General features: G+C 39.5%; 1 protein-coding gene across 1 annotated transcript in view; it reads right to left on the bottom strand.

The window, feature by feature from the left end:
• LOC114572953 (exostosin-1) overlaps window positions 1-14,385 on the bottom strand; it is a 289,717-nt gene that overhangs the window by 152,343 nt on the left and 122,989 nt on the right. The window lies entirely within an intron of this gene.

Raw genomic sequence — 14,385 nt, 5'->3', positions numbered from 1 at the left:
ACTATACAGTCCAATAACTGCTAAACCTATACATCTACACACTCCTGCCTATCAGGGAGCATTACAATGTAATGCACAGAGCTGGACATGCTATTTGATAAGCTACACCAATAATAACTACAAAAGTCATCACTAGCTGACAGCAAGTAAAATAGTTAAAGTAAATAGCTCAACTTCTGTCAGGGAGTCTCCTCACTACTAAAAAAATAAGACTGATTTGGGACAAGCTCTGTAAGCAGTGGCAGCCATTGTAGAATTCCCCCTTTTGATCCTGAAGTCTGGCTGGGTTCTTTTGAAACAATAGCGTATGTAGAGTGGAATTCTACGCCCAGAATTCTTTTAGCATTAAACACTTAATTTCCTGCATTTTGGTGAATTGTTATGCACCTATTTATACCTTTTTCTGAATGAATATGCCTGAAATATCTTTATGGGAAGGGAAACATTACAATCCAATATAAAAATATAATGGAATATATTGCAAAAAGGCTCTTAGGCATTCTGTATTGCTTTCATCTAATTCTTCTCCTTTAGATCGACTTTTCTAACTATATCAGAGTCAGCACACATGTAGCTTAGGCATCATCTATTCTTCCCTCCTCTTTTGCATCTTTTACATTTAAATGTATCAATAAAACACATGGACTGTAATATTTCAGATGTTTGAGCAAGATTTCTGCTCATGTCCAAAACTTTGTGCACATTCAAAATATATCTCATCCCATCTGTGTTCTCTGAGGTTTGGAGGAGTCGTGATATTTTGTGAAAAATAAAGTTAAAATTGGCTATTACAAGAATAAAGTCACTATATTTCAGAAAATAATCTACTTGCACCATAGTTTGCTGTGCATTACGTGATTGCTCTGCTGATACGGTAGATCTCAGACCTTCTGACAGACACAGAGCCCCGTTTGAGACTCTGGTCTCTGGATGAGACAACGTTTAGGGAAGTGGCTGTACGCTGCTCTACATCGGAGGTGGAAACCCGAAACTACGGCAGAAATACACGGAGCTCAAACGTGACACATCTGCCGCAGCATGTCGACAGCATAGCGCATCCATAAACCTGAAGCTGCACAGCTTTTTACAGCGAGAGTGAACACTAAGCGACGTCCGGTTTCATACTTGTCAGTCAACTTTTCAAAATACATTCGGGGCTACACTCAAAACATTCAGGGCTGAAGCCCCGGGAAAATGTTTGGTGCTGAAGGAGACGGAGCTGAGCTCCGTCAGGGTGTGTTGTAGACCTGAGGAGGGGGAGCTGCGCTCCGGCCCAATTTAACCTCTGATAACAACCATTTCCCTAATTCTCTTGTCTGGCCTTCTCACCCTTAGTTCCTCTAAGCGGCAAGAGAAGCTGTTAACACGGATACAACAAGGACTTTGCATTGTCATTTCCACGTTACTAAACCGCTGCATGTTGAACTGAGAATAACATGTACAGTGCATAATGTACAGTACGTGTCACTTTTTGCCTGAAAAATCTTATCATCGTCCTACAGAACTCGACATTGCCAAATGCAATGACTACTAAAATGTTGCAAAATAAATGTATGTAAATACTGTGACTTAGAGTTCATTCCTGCTTTTATAAAGACACAAGTACTTAAGTTACTGTTAGGCACAGAGATTCACATCGTCTGCAGATCTCACTTGGCACCTGTTACTAGTCTACCTGGTTGACTATCAACCAGGTAAAAGTTGCTTTCTTCTTACTGCAACATCTTTGGCTTATGTGACAAGCATTGGCACTGAATACATACTGCAAATTGTAGCCTTGCTATATTGTTGGATGAATTTTGTTTGAGTGACATGTGATGCGTTTTTGTTTTTCAGAATGAAGTGTGTTATGATCTTTCTTGTGTTGACGCTGGTTGTCCTCAGGCTGAACCCGGGGAGTGTCACTTTAGACGTCTGAAAGCCATGTGGAGAGGCGCCAAACAAGCAGGCAGAGGTAAAGTCACACAAACGCCTTTCACACTGATGGCTCAATCAGGGATATACCCAGGTCCACTGTGTGTTTGAACCCCTTCTCGATCTACAGAAAAGTGGATCACATCACTCCAGTACTGAAGTCTCTACACTGGCTTCCAGTGCCTCAAAGAATTGATTTCAAAATACTTTTACTGGTTTATAAATCACTAAACGGTTTAGGGCCAAAATACATTTCTGATCTGCTACTACATTATGACCCACCCAGACCTCTCAGGTGGTCTGGGACAGGTCTACTACACTATGACCCACCCAGACCTCTCAGGTGGTCTGGGACAGGTCTACTTGTTGTCCCCAGAGTCAGAACTAAACAGGGGGAAGCAGCGTTCAGTTTTTATGCTCCACATATTTGGAACAAACTCCCAGAAACCTGTAGGTCCGCTGCAACTCTCATTTCTTTTAAATCTAAGCTAAAGACCTATCTTTTTGATGTTGCTTTTCTTTAAATAATCTATTTTATTAACTTTAATTTCTTATACTGCACTGTAACTTTTATTCTTTTACTGCACTATCAATTTTATTCTTGTCTTTTAATGTTTTTAATTTGTTTATTATTGTTTTTAAGTGTTTTCTAACTGCTCTTTAATGTTTTAGGTAAAGCACTTTGAATTGCCCTGTTGCTGTAATGTGCTATACAAATAAAGCTGCCTTGCCTTGCCTTACTCGGCTTTGCGACCCAGGTTGCCAGGTGGGTTTGAACAGGGTAGAGTAGGGACGATTTCAATGTGAATTGCGCACGACCTGGGTCTCTAACAGCCGGGGCGGGACAAATTATGTAATTGGTTGGAAATGACAGTGGGGCAGTCATCACATGTCGCTGCACACTTTGAAAAAAACACATCACTTTGTCTCAATGTGCTTTCCGCTAGGTTTTCACTAGCGATCAACTGATACTGCTTTTTCAAGATCGATACCGATTATTAGTAGTTAATGAAACCGATAATAGATATTTGGAACCAATATGCATTTACAGTAAAAATGAAAATCTTAAAATCAAAATTAAGATATTGCAATGTTACAAATTCCAACACAAAACTTTGTTTAAATGCTTTAAGCAATTATTTAACAAATTTGAAACTTTCATTCATACATTTTTTAAATTCATAATGTTGGCAGGACATTAAGTCAGACTCAGTGGTGAGTGAAACCGAAGCAGAGGGACAGACACAGAGCTGTAGCCGTTCCAAAGTAGCACACTTTTTAATAAATGCATTGGTTATCAAGCAAATAAAACGCTGATACAGATAATCTGCAAATTGCCAAAAAACGGCCCGATAATCGTCCAGCGCTGATAACCGGTCAATCCCTATCACCATAGACGGTATCTATATCACCCAGGTGATCTGTGAATTGTCATGACCCGGAACATACCCATGTAGACCCATGTTGGTTTGAATTTGCAAGATCAGACAACCCTAGCCCAACCCTGGTAGGTGATGTAAAAGAGGTAACAGTGCGTCACAGTAAAGTCACAGTAAAGTCAGTAGATTTAGGATATATGATTTAGATTTAGTTTACAAAAAAAAGAAGTAGAATAAAAACAATCAATATATCCACAGAATGTATGTATTCTTATAAAATGTAATACTGCAATCAACCCTAAAATGCTCGTAATCAGTTTAAGCCAGGTCACATTATTTTTCCTAGTATGTATTGTTTTGATGATTCTGCATTGTTGGTTATTTGCAGGTGAAATATGTCACATCTAGGATAAACATGGCTAAAACAAAACTATATTTCATCACATAGTTATCGTTATGTAAATGACATTGAAACTACAGTCATATGTACTGTAACCCTAGACAATTTTTTCACTTCTTAACATTAAACCCAGTTTAAGTAGTATATAGGATTTTACCACTACACCATGCTGGTCACTGTTATATCTGTAAGCTGCAGGTTTTATAGTACAAGATGGGTGGCATTCAGGAGGGATTCTTGTTGTCACCAACGGATTCAGAATTGATTTTCCATCAAATGGAACAGGACAGAAAAGTAAATAGTGAATTGACTCAGAATCAGAGAAGATAAGAATCTTGATTATTTTGGAAATCAACTTGTTTCTGTCACCCCTAGAGATTTTGTATTGTCTTTATTTCAGGGTGACGGTCAGCATTTGATATACGCAAAAAGATGAAAGCACCAGACTAAAAACAAGCACATATATTTACATTGTTTGTAATACCTCATATAGTATGTTCTTAAAATAAATATACTGTAATCCAATAAAACACAATTTTGCTTTAAAACTTGAGTTATCAAGTAACAATCTACTTTGTTTTATTAATGTATTAGAGTCTGTGTTCAAGTTTTGGTGAAAGAAATTACAATAATATGACAGTATGGCAAGGGAGTTTGATGGTGTGATGAAACTCTAAAATTAGCTTGGCTGTTTTATACTGAAACAGTGAAGTTAGCAATCACTGTGATGGGTTTGGTTACAGTTTTTTTTTATGAATTTGGAGTGTTGTTTTTGGTGAATAATAAAGATTGCTAGATAGAGTCACTGGTTGCTGGCATAATATTGTTTTGATGTAATGTCTTTTTCATGTTGGAAATAATCAGTACAGTAATGACCCACAAGAGCGACATAATGTACAGATTTTTTTTTTTTGGGGGCATTTCAGCCTTTAATTTAAAAAAGGACAGCTAGATGTGAAAGGGGAGAGAAAGGGGGAAGACATGCAGGAAATTGCCACAGGTCGGACTCGAACCCTGGACCATACACCTCTATATGTACGCCTGCTCTACCAACTGAGATCACCCAGCAACATGTACAGATTATTTTAAACATTAAATTGGGTTTAGTACTAAGATAATAAGATCATATTTCCATTTCTTTGTCCGTTTAGGTTTCAAATACAGTCGTGACATGGAGAAGATGAACAGAAGGTAAGGACTTCTGACTAGTAATGCTGTTAATTTCAAACAAGACTCTAACCCTAATCCTAAAAGATACAGCGACAAATCTGCGCAAAATAACCTTTTACCATTAAAACATCTTAATTTCTTCTTCTAACTAGGTATGGACCAAACTTCCAGAATAGCGGAGGCAACCCCAACCAAGAGGAAGTGGAAGGAAGTGAACCTTATCGACGCTGACTTGATACAAAAACACAGTTTTTGAGCTTTATGGTTTCGGGGGGGAAATGCATTGCCCTCTAGATTCTATAGTTTTGTTCTTTGCAATGCAGGCAACACATGGATAAGCAAACCGGTAATCTGAGATGATATCTGGTTGATGAAGCAAATATATATTTGGTTTTGAAACATGTGTAATGCCTTGCTATGGCATAGTGTCCTAATGAATAAAACTGCAAAGCAAAGTCAAACTCAGTTCCTGTGGTTTGATACATTACAATTTTCCATGATGATAAAGAATTATATTTTTTATTTTCTCATTTAAGCAGCATGAACCTCCAGTAAGTTTTGTTTGTTTGACACAAAAAAGACATTTTCCCATATTTTCTTTTGCTATAGTATTACTTAATTCAGTAATGACAGCTACAAAGTCAAGTTCAAGTTGCAGAGACTAGGCCCTATTCTTTTTCCAAAACTATACATATATTCACTATAACTGCAACTGTTATTTGAATCTTAAAATGTACAGAATTGGGCATTCTATTTGATAAGCTATACCAATAACTATTCTACAAAATGCCATCACTACATTTTGTCTTCACAAAACAAATAGACAATGGGAGAAGACCCCTTACCCCTACCTTCATTCTCCGTTCAAGTAGAAATTTTTGAGTATAGCATTATTATTTTCCGTTGCAAACAAACTTTAATCAATTCACTTAGAAATCATGAAAAAAAGACACTCCCTGCAGCTCTAAACTTTACTTTTACATTTTTCCACATTATCAGAGTAATTCAGCGAGTAGCTGTCTGAACATCTGTTGGGACCACCAGTGGTGTTAAATCTGGTTTTAACCAAAAGGCCTCAGATTAAACTGACCTCTGGATCCAAGACACATGTGGCACATGTGTTCAGAGACAAAGAGCTCAGAGACAAAAGACAGGCCCACTTGCAAGCGCCTCAGCCTGGTGAGTTCACACCTCTATGCGAAAGTCCCAGCCAGAGGGGACAACTGGCAGGAAGTCAAAGAACTACAAGATTGTAGTCTCAACACTTTCAAGAGTTTCGAGTCTTCCTATTGGGTCAGCGGGACCATTAACACAGCATGAAGTCTTGACCTTTAAATAAGCTTGATCACCCAAAATCCTGGTCTTCGCTTGCAACTCACGTTGCTGACAGGAGGCACGCAAGCGGTTGTGCTGAACTTCCATTTTCTGGAGAAAGTGGATTTAATTTCGGTGGATCCTTCAAAACGCACCAGTGTTTTCATATCTGCAGCTAGAAGGAAACAACGTTTTTCTTCTCAAAGTCGACTAAACTTGCCCCCTTGCTGCCCTTTTTGGAGGGAGGTTTCTCCGTGGCCGCTGACGAGCGCCAGGGACCCGTTCTGTTTCATTTCTGTGGAAATCTATGGACAGGAATAAACGGACTGAACACACCCGTAAGAAGGCTTACGTCTGGGCAGAGATAAGTAGTGTGTTTTATTAATGAGCAAAGGGTTCACTACCATTGTTGCCATTTATGGGATCTGTGATTTTAATTATGTACTGAACTGATGAAAAGAACTTTGTTTTGAAAAATTTCAATCTGGTTTCAGATCACGTCATAGCACTGAGTCTGCACTACTTAAAGTGCACAATGATATTGCCTTATCTGTAGATGCCGGGAATCCTGCTGTTTTGGTGCTTTTGGACCTCACGGCGGCATTTGATACAGTGGATCATGCAGTCCTCCCCTCTCGCCTTGAGCATTGTGTAGGCATCCGAGGCTCGGTACTTACATGGTTTAGATCCTATTCGGCAAATAGAAGCTATTATAAGAAAACACAACCTGTCTTTTCATTGTTATGTAGATGATTTACAAATTTATTTGCCTATGAAATCAAATGACAGTGTTGCATTAGACTCCCTGCTTAGCTGTATTAATGATATTAAGTTGTGGCTTTCACAAAACGTTCTTCATTTGAATGAAGCTAAAACTGAGTGTATCATCTTCAGTACTTCAGATATGCCAGACGGTCCAGCTTTGAGTTTGGGAGCCCTGGTTTCATACCTTAAGCCTGCTGTCAAAAATTTGGGGGTTACTTTTGATTGCAACATGAAATTTGATAAGGAAATCAGCAATGTTGTTAGAATGAGTTTTTTCCAGCTTCATCTCCTGGCTAAAGTTAAGCCCTTCCTTAACAGGCATGATCTAGAAAAGGCGATTCATGCCTTTATTAGTTCAAGGTTGGATTACTGTAATGCTCTTTATGTTGGTCTGAATCAGACCACCATCTCACGACTTCAACTGCTGCTCGCTTTTTAACAAATACGTCTAGACGCGCACACATCACTCCTGTTCTCTATACCCTACAGTGGCTCCCTGTGCGTTTTAGAATCGATTTCAAGATTTTATTGTTTGTTTTTAAGGCCTTAAACGGCCTGGCCCCGGAGTATTTGTTTGATATCTTAACACTGCGTGAGCACAACCGGTCCTTGCGGTCCTCAAATCAGCTGGTTTTAGAAGTCCCAAGGTCAAAGTATAAACGGTGGGGTGATCGGGCTTTTGCAGTTGCTGCCCCGAGACTCTGGAACAAGTTACCCCCTGAAATTCGGACAACTACAGATGTAGCACTTTTTAGGTCTAGACTTAAAACGTATCTGTTTAGAAAGGCTTTTAATACATAGTAGTTGTGTGACAATTTCCCTCTCCTATTTTCTATGTAACCTTTTCTGATTTTATTGTTTCTATATGTCATTCTTTTTTGTATGATATGTTATATGATGAGTGTTTTAGTCTTGGTTTCTGATTTGAAGCACTTTGGATACCTGTTGGTGACTGTAAAGTGCTATATAAATAAATGTTGAAAAAAAACACACACCGACCGAGCAAGCTAAGTTTGTTTTGGGTGGATGGAACTTCGCTTAAAACATATCGATTGGAAATGAGATGTGGTCAGAGGACGGATGAGGTTAGAAAGGTATGTGTGTGAGACAAGGCTTAGTACAGTATAAACCTAAAACACACACACACACACACGGATGGAATTGCATAGAAATAAAGACAACCGACGACTCCCATTTCAGGCTCTGTTTTTCTAGTCCTGTACTTATTATACAATAAAACAAACACACCAACCGAGCAAGCAAAGTTTCAAGTTTGTTTCCAGTTTGGTTCGGGCGGATGGGGCTTCGCTTATAACATATCGATTGGAAATGAGATGTGGTCAGAGGGCGGATGAGGTTAGAAAGGTAGGTGTGTGTGTGTGTGTGTGTGTGTGTGTGTGTGTGTGTGTGTGTGTGTGTGTGTGTCTGAGGGTCACCCGTGTCATTGGCAGTGGTTGTTTACCTAGAGGCGATTGCTAGCCTCACACACAAGCCCTACCCAGACAGAGATGCTGTAAATAATAAAAGAGCTATGACAGAGGGCAGACACACACAAACACAGATCAGCATCAAGGTTAAAGATGGAGGTGGGTGTAACGGGAGAGCTCTTCATCGACACGTCATTAATACAGGAGGAGGGAGGGAGCAGTGAGCGAGGATCCAGACATCTGCATATCAAATGCACGAGAGGTCTGTATGTCTCAATGGCAGTTCAGTCAATATGATTTCAGCCGACTTCCCCCCTCACTTACTCACATTACATTACTCTCACATTCATATAAGCTGTTGACCCAATGGGTGAAGATCAGGTGTAATAATAATAATAATAATGTGGTTTTGAAAAACCCTTGACAAGCAGATGCCTCACTGTTTTATGATTGTGTTCTAGTGGGACAGAAAACAATGCTGCAGATGTGACCACAGAAACGACCACACAATAAAATGAAATATGATGCCATAAAATTAACAATTTGGAGAAACATACATTTAGTAATATATTATGTAAATATGTCCCATGATCCTATTACAGCTTAAAGGATTAGTCGATTCAAGTCAATCAACAGAAAATTAATCGATGACTTTTCTAATACTTTTCTAAAAAAAAAAAAAAAGTAATAGTTTCAGTCATTCATTGAGCAAAAAATTCCCTCAGGTTCCTGCAAACATTGAGGATTTGATCCCTTTCTTTGTCATATTTTCTTAGTAAACTGAATATTTTGGAAGTTAAGAATGATGGAGAGATCAAGCAATTTTAAAGAGATGAGAAATCATGATTTTTCTCTATTGTTTGACTTTATCTAGACAAAGCATTTTATAATCAATTCATTTAGACAATAATCCACAGGTTAATCAATGAGAACAATCAGTATGTGCAGCCTATTATTCTAATTTCAGAGAATCCTGCATTTAAATAAGACTAAAAAAAGGTCTGCGAGTACAGTAAAATCTAATTTAAACAAGGCATCAGGAAATGTCTCTTTTTTTTAAGGAGTTTTGGTTTTTCCTGTCCTGAAGCGGCCTTTTAAATACACGCCTGCCGTGAGAAGCCAGACAGGGCAAACAAGAACAAAGGGTACCAGGAATGTGGCTATGGATCACGTTGTACCGCTCCAGCATCGGTGTGGGAGTGTGTGAGTGTGTGTGTGTGTGTTGGCGTTAAATGCACTGATCAATATGGTGGATGTCACCAATCTTCCAAGTAGTGACCGAATGTGGATACAATCCCCTGGATCAATTATCTCTCTCTCTCTCTCTCTCTCTCTCTCCCCCTCTCTCTCTCTCTCTTTGTTTTCTCTCTCTTTGTTTTCTTGCTCTTACTTTTCAACACAGAGCGGCAGAGAAATAGACAGTTTGACAGGTAGACAGATGACAAACAGACAGAGACGTTAAAAACAGAGCAGCAAATAGGCAGAAAAAAAGACAGATATACACAGCGGATATCAATAAACATAAAAAAATATCCTATTCTGGCCCTTCAAATGTTTTTTTGTATTTTTTACATGTTTTGAGGATTGAAAGAAAAACCGCTCACTTCATTATTTTCTTTTAGACACACTGATATTTTTGTATGAGCAACTTTGTTTTGTGTTTGTGTTTATGCATTGGAAAATGGGAAAGACTTCTTTTGACGGGCTGGTCCCCTTCTTAAAGGAAAAATCGGCATGTTAAGAATGTAAAGACAGTGGAAAGTTCTTTACCGACACGTGGCGCAACATATGGTGGAACGGTAAAAAGACAAGTGATGGGTCAGGCGTGTTAATTTGTGATTGGAGGGTTTGGTGGCGACAGGAAACGATCCTGCTTTCACACCACATGGGAAAGGTAGTAAACACCAACTATCTATTTAAAAATTACACAAGGAAGGAGATGAGCAAAACAAGGGAATACCTGCAGGACACAACTTCAAGGTGCGTTTTACTGAGTTAAAATTCAAACAAAGCTATGTTTTCTAATGACTGGTATTCGACATGCATCATGAAGATGTGCCGGTGCGTCTTTAGCGTTAGAAATGACATCTAAATTACTGTCTACTTCCACTTTTTTTGGACAATTATGTGCAAAGCAGATGAAAGCATTCTCTGCAGTGACAAATATGAGTCATTGCTCGGTTTTGTTACATCCACTCTTCTCAAGCCAAGTGTAAGCAAAAGTCTCCTTGAGTTACCACACGCACGCACGCACACACATTTGTTTTTCTAAGTTTGTGGGGACCCATCATTGACATAATGCATTCCCTAGCCCCTTACCCTAACCTTAACCATCACAACTAAATGCCTAACTTTAACCCTTACCCTAACCCTAACCATAACCTAATTCTAACCCTAATCCTAAAACCAAGTCTTAACCCACAAACAGCCCTTTAACCTTGTGGGGTCCAGCATTTTGGTCCCCACAAGTATACTGTATTCTCTGGTTTTTGGACCCCACGAATATAGTAAAACAGTTACTCACACACACACACACATTTGTGGCACTATCTTTGTGGGGACTCTTCATTGACATAATGCATTCCCTAGCCCCTTACCCTAACCTTAACCATCACAACTAAATGCCTAACCTTTACCCTAACCCTAACCTAATTTTGACCCTAATCCTACAACAAAGTCTTAACCCTCAAACAGACCTTTAAACTTGTGGGGTCCAGCATTTTTGCCCCACAAAGCTGTCGGGACCCCACAAGTATACCTCCCGGTTTTTGGACCCCACGAATATAGTTAAACAAGCCCACAACACACACACACACACACACACACACACACACACACACACACACACACACACACCCCCCGCTGAGTAAATTCATTAAAAGTTGAAGGCTTGTTTTGATTCTGTTTTCTGGTTTGACTGAGCTTCATGAAATCTCTGCAGGAGGTTGGTGTATGCTGTCAGTTCTATACATGACCGAGTAAGCCAGCAGAGGGCTATGTAATACTTCATGTGTATGGGAGTCTTTATTTCTGTTCACGTGGCACATCTAAAAGAGACAGTTTAACACTCAACGCAACACATTAGCAGCACGCACACTGGAGAAAATATTGACTTGACCTTAAAAAAAAGACACCTTTGGTTGAGCAGGTGTGCAGGTGAAACGTGTGCCATCCCTCTGCAGGTGTTCACTACTTCCCTGGATAAAATAAAAGCACATTTGTTCATTTAGATGGACAACCAAGAAACACTGAAGCACGACGTGTGTGGGCAGGAGGTGAGAAACGGGTAATACGCTGTGTGGCCTCCAAATGATGCACACATGGACATGGAGCACAAGTCTATTGCACAGAAGACTTATACATTTTGATAATAAATTAGCCAATAAAGTTATTTATCAAGTAAAGAAGCCAAACTCTTGCCAATACTACCTTCTTTTTCTCAGTTTTATATCACTTTAAATTTAATATCTACAGGGTTTGGAATGTCAGTCGGACAAAGAGAGAAATTTCAAGATGTAGCTCTGGGTTTAGGGGAATTGTGTTTTACTATTTTCTTGGGCTGTAACAGTTTGTGTATTCGTGACTCAAACTGTCATGGTCCGGGGGTGAAGGTCCGGTGCACGCAGCCGCACGCAGAATCCTCTGTATGTAGATTGGTGCACATAATGCGAGTTCCACCCAGAAACGTTTTCCGTTAGAATCGTGCGCTCAGGTTGTCACAACAAAGTGATTGGCGTGTGAGTCAGTCACACTGTGCCGAGCGCAAATGAAACGCCAGAGCTGAAAGACCCGCCTGCCGGTTCCCGGTCTGCTACTACACCAACGGAGAGAGAGTTGCGTAAAGAACATAGGTGTAATTTGCAGGGCGGAGTTTTCCAAAGTTTTTGTTGCTTTTTTTTGGGACGTTTTTTTAGCTTTTTCCAAAATTTTTGCCACAATTTTATTATGTTTTTTCTGCTTATTTTTGAGTTTTTGTTCCTTTTTAACCACAAAAATTTGACAATGCTTTTGACGTTTTTTTTTGCCTTTTGCAAGGTTTTTTTTGGACAAATTATTTCAACGTTTTTGTTGCCTTTCTGGAGGTTTTCTTTTCTCCAACGTTTTTGTTGCTTCCTTCTGAGCTTTTGTCGCCTTTTATGAGTTTTTTCTTTTTTTTTTTTTTTTTTACAATTTTTTTTAGGTTTTTGTCGCCTTTTGTGAGATTGAGTTTTTTTTCCAAAGTTTTTGTTGCTTTTTCCGACATTTGTCGCCTTTTGACATTTTTGTCATTTTTCCCCACAATTACTACTACTACACGTTTCCCCAAAAGTTTTTGTTGCTTTTTTAAATACATGCAGACATGTCCCGGGACCTCCCTAGATAGTTGGAGATCTCAATCTGCACGGAACACACCGAACAGACTTGAGTCACCAACCTTGCCAGACCCGGTGTGTAGCTGCCTTAACAGTGTGCAGCCCTCCTTTATGCCCTGAGTTTGAAATTAACCATTATTACCAAGAATGTAAAGTGGCCCCAGTTAAATGATAGAGTAATAGTAGAGACACACTAAGCAGACAGAGAGAACAAACTCCTTTTCTTCTGCCAATTTGATTCCACCAAATCCATACAGAGAGAGAAAGAACTGCTCAGATGAAAGTGTAACAGAAGCCTGATGCTTGGTAACAGAGAAAAAGCTGTGATCGCAGTGTCATGCAGACTGATCTTATTACAAACCTCATTACATGTAACAAACGCCACATGGCAGATTCTTTAATCCAAAGCTCATAAAACGAAAGACAAATCGGGGTTAAGACCTGCGGCTTCACACCGCAGGATTAAATTTATGAAGCGTGGCAATCATGACATGACACTGCCCCTTTGTTGAATTAAAACAATCTAACTCAGGCATTTATCCCACATAGTTAACAGCTACTCAGGAGGAAGTCTGCTGGTGGGTTTCCCTATGATTGCTTATGTATCCTGTGTTACATTTCTACTGTACTTCTCTAATGCATTTCAAATGCGTAATGACATGAACTAATTAGGGATTTTAAAACTATGTAGCAGATTTGGCACACTTGTACACTGGAGTGAAGGATATAAACGGAAAGTTATAAAAAAACAGAATGACCCTTTTGGGTACATAATATCAAAAGCAGACAAATTATACAAGTGCAAAGAGATTGACAAATGGAAAGACTTGAGAAAATGGTTTTGGCCAGAAAAATCATTCAGGCCAAAACCAGGGGCTCGGACACTTTGACCTTTTTAGAGAGCTGCCTCTAAATGGGAAGCTGGCTGTGAACTGGTAACACAGGGCTGCTCCTCCTGGTATATCCAAACAGTGGGCTTCATTTATCTCTGCGTGTGTGAGGACTGCAAGTTCAGAACACAGTGTTTTTTTCAAGAATAATTTTTTTGTGTGTTTTTAGTGTTACACAACTCCATGCCGGCCTTCTATGATTGGTCAACTGCTCCAAGCAAGCAGGACTGGAGTTTTTTATAGCTACATGCTAACGGCAGTAAAAGATGTCATCTTGGCTGCCAATGTTGTTAAATTCTCCCCAATTTCGGATTGCATTACTGCTGAAACATGTCCGATTGGGAAGTATTCGGTTCAGAAGCCTTTATCTGTGATTTTTATTGGTAGAAAGTGCTGCTTTGTTCCATTACAATCTAACATTAGCATACTGCTAACTATTACTGTAAGTAGCTGTATGCTAATGCTGGTCATTTCTCCCCAATTTCGGGTCAGATTACTGCTGGGATCATGTCCAGTTGTGTAGTATTTGGTTTAGCAGCCTTTATTGGTGATTTTTCACAGTACAAAGTCCTGCTATATACTATTATATATGTTGCAGTAGCTCCAGCTGCTACTAGTGAAACAAAACTGGAGCGCTGAAAAGATTCCAGGAAACAGGCTGGCTAATCAGAGGAGACTGAGCTTTTTCGGGAGGGTGGTTGAGTGGCCTGACATCTACACGTGGCAAGCATTTTTGAAAATTGCTTCTGTCCAGTCCGATCAATTTATTGCATG

The sequence above is a fragment of the Perca flavescens genome, chromosome 18, assembly GCF_004354835.1.
Source record: "Perca flavescens isolate YP-PL-M2 chromosome 18, PFLA_1.0, whole genome shotgun sequence".
In the NCBI taxonomy this organism is placed as follows: domain Eukaryota; kingdom Metazoa; phylum Chordata; class Actinopteri; order Perciformes; family Percidae; genus Perca; species Perca flavescens.
Note: the sequence above shows the minus strand (reverse complement) of the source record. Positions and strands in the feature narration are given on the sequence as shown.